General features: G+C 45.0%; 1 protein-coding gene across 1 annotated transcript in view; it reads left to right on the top strand.

The window, feature by feature from the left end:
* Nucleotides 1-1121: 1121 nt before the first annotated feature.
* ZFHX3 (zinc finger homeobox 3) overlaps nucleotides 1122-6000 on the top strand; it is a 408431-nt gene continuing 403552 nt past the window's right edge. The window contains exon 1 of the mRNA XM_083513430.1: nucleotides 1122-1359. The gene's annotated coding sequence lies outside the window, so the exon portion shown is untranslated. The remainder of the gene's footprint in view (nucleotides 1360-6000) is intronic.

Genomic DNA, 6000 nt, shown 5'->3' with positions numbered 1-6000 from the left:
GTGTAGTTTCCAACAAAGATTAAAAATACATTAAAATGTCACACATTAAAAACTTCCCTGAACAGGGCTGCCTTCAGATGTCTTTTAAATGTCAGGTACTTGTTTATCTCTTTGACATCTGATGGGAGGGTGTTCCACAGGGCGGGCGCCACTACTGAGAAGGCCCTCTGCCTGGTTCCCTGTAACCTCACTTCTTTCAGTGAGGGAACCTCCAGAAGGCCCTTGGCGCTGAACCTCAGTGTTTGCGCAGAATGATGGGGATGGAGACGCTCCTTCAGGTATACTGGACCGAGGCTGTTTAGGGCTTTAAAGGTCAACACCAACACTTTGAATTGTGCTCGGAAATGTACTGGGAGCCAATGTAGGTCTTTCAGGACCAGTGTTATATGGCCTCGGCGGCCGCCCCCAGTCACCAATCTAGCTGCCGCATTCTGGATTAGTTGTAGTTGTAGAAGCCCCACGTAGGCCAAGAAGCCTTGAATTTCTGTCATAAAAGCCAGTCTAAAGGTGGTGAAGTTCTTCACAGAGTCCTTTGTGGTCACAATAGACTATCTCATTTTCTTCACCAGTGATGCTTTCCCTGAAAGATTCACTTATGGGTTTTTTTTTCTTTCCTTCAGCTCTAATTAAAGCTTAATTTCCCATAACAACAATAAGAGTTCCCAGAATTGCATCATCTTAGTTGTGAGGTAAATATTGATTGCTGTTCATATCCACACCACACTCTTATAACTGCATTAAATATACAGAGAATGGTCACATCTAACATCCATTCCTTGACTGGAGGCTGCTGCTGCCAGTGTTTAATTGGATTAAACGCTTCTTCATCTCTTCTTTTGATCAGGGTCTCTGAGTTAAATCCAGTAACTCCTCATGGGGTCCCTGGAGCCTTCCCTCACCTGGAGCCCTCTGGTTATTTTGGACTACAACTCCCAGCAGCCCCAATAAGCCAGCATGGTTGTGGGTTCAGGGCAGTATCCAACTAAATTTTATTTGTTTTTATTCATGTGTATAAACTGCACTTTCATATAAAGTGTCACATGGCGGCGCAGCTTTTTTTTCAGCTGGAACTCAGTTCCGGTACCTCTCAGGTGGGCACTATTGCCATTATAAGAGAACAAGAACTCAACTGTCCTGCTTTTACTGAGAGATCACATCTTAAAGAATCCGCCCCGGCTTCTGATTGGATCTGGGAGTGTCCCAGGATCCATGCGTTCTCTCTTGAGCAGCTAAGGAGGCCTGCCTATGTGGTGCTGCTCTGCCCAGAAAAGGCCTGCCCATGTAGCACTGTGGCGCTCCGAGAAGGCCTGTCCTCACAGTGCTGGCCGATGGAGGCAGCAGCAATGAAGAGAGAGTAAGGTAAGACAGCTTCCAAAATACCAGTTGAATAAGGTTGATTTGCTTGACTGACAATGCCAGCGTAGCCTCTTGTCCTTAAGCCTTATTAGAAATGTGCTAGAATAAACTTTGGGGAAAGAGTGTGCTCCCTGGATTTTCAAATTCATAGCTTGAGACAGTTGTTGGCCTTTAATATATTCCCCATGGGCCATAGATAAAATGGAAACCTGATCATTTTGTTTTGGATCCCCAAAGGAAGCAAGGTGAAGGGGAAATTTTCTGAAAAGTATTGAGGTGTTTCCAAATAATCACATGTTTACCCAAAAAGCGCAGGGAGATTCTCCTCAGAAGGGAGATTCTCCTCAGCTAGGTTTAGATCTATAGGTGCTCAAGGGATACATTCTCTCTCTTTCCCTCTCCTTTTTATGGTTGATTGTAGGACTCTCTGGTTTAAGATTCTGTGGTTGACTGTAGGACACTTTGAAGCCCCTTGCGTTCACCCCCCAAAGGTGCAGCCCCCCAGTGCTTTTTTCAGGAGGAAAACGCACAAGATCACTGCTACAAAAATGGCTGCCATTCTTGTGCGATAAAAAAATGAGATGTCCCAGTTTTTCTGGGACACTTGCAGGGTATGATGTGGTGACTTCCTCATAGCTATGATGTGACACGTACAAAGACTCCTAGTTTTTTCCTGATTACTGAATGAGTTACAGTGCCAACCATTGGAAGAATTGGCTTATCCATAGGACCTGGAGGGAAGGAAGCCCACAGGGAACCATGGAGAAAGCCGTCAGGCTGCGTCTGAGCTGAAAGCAGAGTGAACAGTGACAGGGATTTCGGTAGCAGGCCCCAAAGTGATGTCCTCCCCGCCCTATATCATCTGCATCTCCACCCCCACTGTGGCAGCTGGCCAAATCTGGCTCAGCCGCACCAACATTGTGGATGCCCAGGCAGGCCTCTCATTATGCTACAAATTGTGTTTTGTGCCTTGTTTGAATGCTCTCGAGTTAATTTGTTTTATGTTCATGTTAAGCACCCTTGTGCCACTAACACAGAGGAAACTGCTGCTTGCAACGGCGCCTGGCCTTGTAAAAACCAGGACACTCCGAAAGTTGTTGAGCTTTTTTTGATTGAATTGCTTAAGATCCAGGACAAAGCGCCACCTGTCAATTCTGCCTTTGAAATCCCAGTAATGTCCAGGAAAATCCGGACATATGGCAGCCCTAGTTCTACCTTGTCGTGTGGGTATATTTTTGGATCATGATTCTTTTAAAAAACATGTTTTCTATACTTCCAGCCTTTATTGATCTCCATTAGGTTGTTGCTGTTGTTGTTGAAGCATCAACAAACTTTCCAGGTAGAGGAGGGGGAATGCCTGACTCCACTGGTGGCACAGTTTCTGTGGAGAGCCCAGCTTGCTCAAGGACTCAGCCTTATACTCTCTCACTCTGTCCTTGCTGTCCTCCTCCTTTGCTAATCCAGTGAGGCAGAAGAAGGAAAAAGCTGGAGGCATGAGCATAGAAAGAACTGGAAATTGTTCCTAAAACACACAGCGAATCTCGCAAGTCCTTGAGAATGTTTCGGGAGGGGAACATTAACTTAGCTTACAGCATTCCCACATAAAAGAAGGGGAACACAGGGAATTTTCCTTCAGTGGGGTTTTTAATTTTTTGTTATTTTTCTAAGCAACAAAAAAAGACAGTACTCACAAAAAAGAAAAAAATGGACATTAACAACAAAATAATATAAATACAACACAAGGAGCTATTCATGTTAAAGTCAAAAGAAATATAAAATATCAGGAATAAATGAACTGGGTAAAATTACAAAATTGTAAAATTATAAATGGCGTATAAAAATACAATTTACATTATACAACAAAGGAAATGGGGTAGGTGAGAAGAAAGGTCTTGCCTGTTTCCAGATGCTGCCAAATAAAATAATATTTTGAAAGGATTTGCCACCCGTGTGACGGTGTTGTCATATATTGAACAAATAACCCCCAAATAGAGGCAAAGAGGTTTTTCAAGCATGCCCAACCTGCCTGCCTCCAGGGAGCTGCTTCTTTTTTTACTCCTCTTGCTATATTTGAACTGCAGCAGCACGTGGGCCTCTGTTTTGTGTGCACATCTTTTTTCGGGTGTGTGTGCATGTGTTTGAACATATGTATGAATTAAGTGTAGTGGAATATTGGCTCAGCCCGGGAAACACGAGGGAGCCACATGCTCTGCCACAGCGTTGGCTGTTGTTGCACCAAAGCAAAATTCTTCTGCTACAGAAGGCAGCCTGTTTTGCAGCTGACTCATGGCAAGTTGCCGATTCTTGCAGGACAGAAGGTGCACCGACATAAAAGGACGGTGGAGATAAGTTGATTCTCCTACTGGCCTATATCACTGCTGCAAAAATTACTGCACATTTGGCAAAGAAACTAGTTTGAGCTCTGCTTCTTTGCCAGCATTTCTAGGGAGCTTGGAGGAGCTCACATTCTGATTCAGGAAACTATATAGAACTCGGCGAAAAGCAGAATTGTAGAGTAAATGAGCTTGTTTGTTTTTTGGCCATCTACTTGTTATTTCCAACTGCAGTTTATAGTAACCTCTACACTGTACATTTAAAGCACTCTTATACCGCTTTAACTGTTGGTTCTCTGCCCACAAAGAATCATGGGAACTGTAGCTTGTTAAGGGTGCTGGGAATTGCAGATCTGTGAGGGGTAAGTGATGGCTCGCAGTATTCTTTGGGGAAATCCTTGACCATTAACATCTCTGCCTGGACCAGCAACTCCACAGAGGCTTACAATGAATGTTGCCTTGGGCAGCAGTGAACACCAAAGGCAATGTCCTTTGGGATTCTCTTCAGGAGACACGGCAGAGGATGCTATCCCCTGGTGTGGCTAACTGCTGGTTGGACTGATTCCTGTGTGAGAACCAGGAATAACCAGGAGGGTGCGAATGTACCAAACCCAGCCTCCTGGTGAGAGGCAGAAGGATGGCAAATGGTGATCTGGTGATAGCATGAAAACTATTCATGAGTACATATGAAGGATACTTGGTGGGTGGTAAGGGACTTGGTGGGTGGTAATATTGTTGAGGGACTGAACAGTTACCCTGCGACCGGGGTGGGGCGGTGGGATAATAGCATCATGTGCCTGAGAACAGGGAGGTGGGAAGATTAGAGTTCTAGGGAACTGGAGGTATGGAATGTGTAGGGTATGCAATATAGAAGAGTGGGGAGTAGACACTTGACACTTGTTGCCCCTGCTCAGCCTCACTGCAACCAAAACTTCAATAGCCATGCTGGTTTGCTCTCCCAACTGGTGGTGCTGTTACACTTGCTAGGTCAGTCCATAATAAAACAGCCTTTATCCAAAATTTGATTGGGCTGATTTGGTATGTATTACAGAGACTTAGGTGAGTGAGCTGGAGAGTCCTGATCATACCAAGCTTTACTTGCCTGGGCAGCACAGGTCAAGGTTGGAGGGGTGAGAAAGAGGTGTGGCAGAGACAGATCAGGGATCTTGGTGGACCATCCATCCTGCAGTCCAACCACATCCTGGATTGAGCTGGCAAGGGAGGTTTGTGGCATGATGGTGGAGAACCCCATGATAATAGTTCCAGAGGACTTCAGTAAATATTCTGTGAGTGTGCTTGCCACCCTGGGCTCTTTTGGGAGGAAGGGCAGAATATTTATTTCATTTATTTTATTTCATAAAATTTATGCACCACTTAGAAGAAACAACCTCAAAGCAGTTTGCAAAAGATAAAATGGTTAAATCAAGAAAAAGTCACAACCATACTTTAAAACATACAAAAGTTAAAATACTAAAACAGGTTGTTAATATGTCAACTTTCTAAGTATCTGGGTAGACTTGTCTAAACAGGAATGTTTTTAGCAGGTGCTGAAAAGTACAGTGATATTGTCTGCTTGTTCTCAATAGGCAGGGAGTTCCAAAGTGTAGGAGCTGCCACATTAAACGATTCAAGTTCTTACAAAGGCAGAATGAGTATTATGTGGCACCTGTAGTACTGCCTATTTTGCTGACTGAAGAGGTTGGGTGGGCATGGGTGGGGTAAGGGTAGGCAAACTGGTCCCAAGCTGTTAAGGGTTTAATAATAATAATAATAATAATAGCCAGAGATGGGCCATCAAGGTGGAAACAGGGTGGTGATGGTCTTTCCTCAGCCCTTGACTCCTCCATTTACAGATGATGGCAGATGGGGGAAGACTGAGCAATCTTAAAGGGAGAGCTGAACTTTGCCATGCTGAGCACAACGGCAACGCTCCCCACTCGTGTCTCCCAGCAACTGGAATAATTCCCCGGCATTCTTCCTCAGATCCTGGAGCATGTTTGCAAATGCTTGTAACCAAGGTGGTGGTGGTGGGGAGAGGGGCGCTGCGTCCCTTTAAGCGCCTCCCTTCCTCCCCTCCTTCCTTCAAGTAGGGTGAGCGTGGTTTGTCTTTTTGCGACAAGTGCCCTTACAGAAAGCACCACTTGGCAACCAACTTCACAAATTCCTTCCTCTTTGCAGAGAGCAAACTTGCTGCTGTTGCTTTTCAATGAGGCCCTTTGATTGCTATTGAGCCGCTTGCGCTGTTGCCAGAGGCGGCCTGGCTTTATGCAAAAGGTTGGCTAATTGTGCTACTTCCCTGGGCTGCCTTTGG

The sequence above is a fragment of the Podarcis liolepis genome (assembly GCF_965112155.1).
Source record: "Podarcis liolepis genome assembly, chromosome: 7".
Taxonomy (NCBI): Eukaryota; Metazoa; Chordata; class Lepidosauria; order Squamata; family Lacertidae; genus Podarcis; species Podarcis liolepis.
The sequence above is the reverse complement of the archived record's forward strand: the minus strand, read 5'-3'. Positions and strand labels throughout refer to the sequence as shown.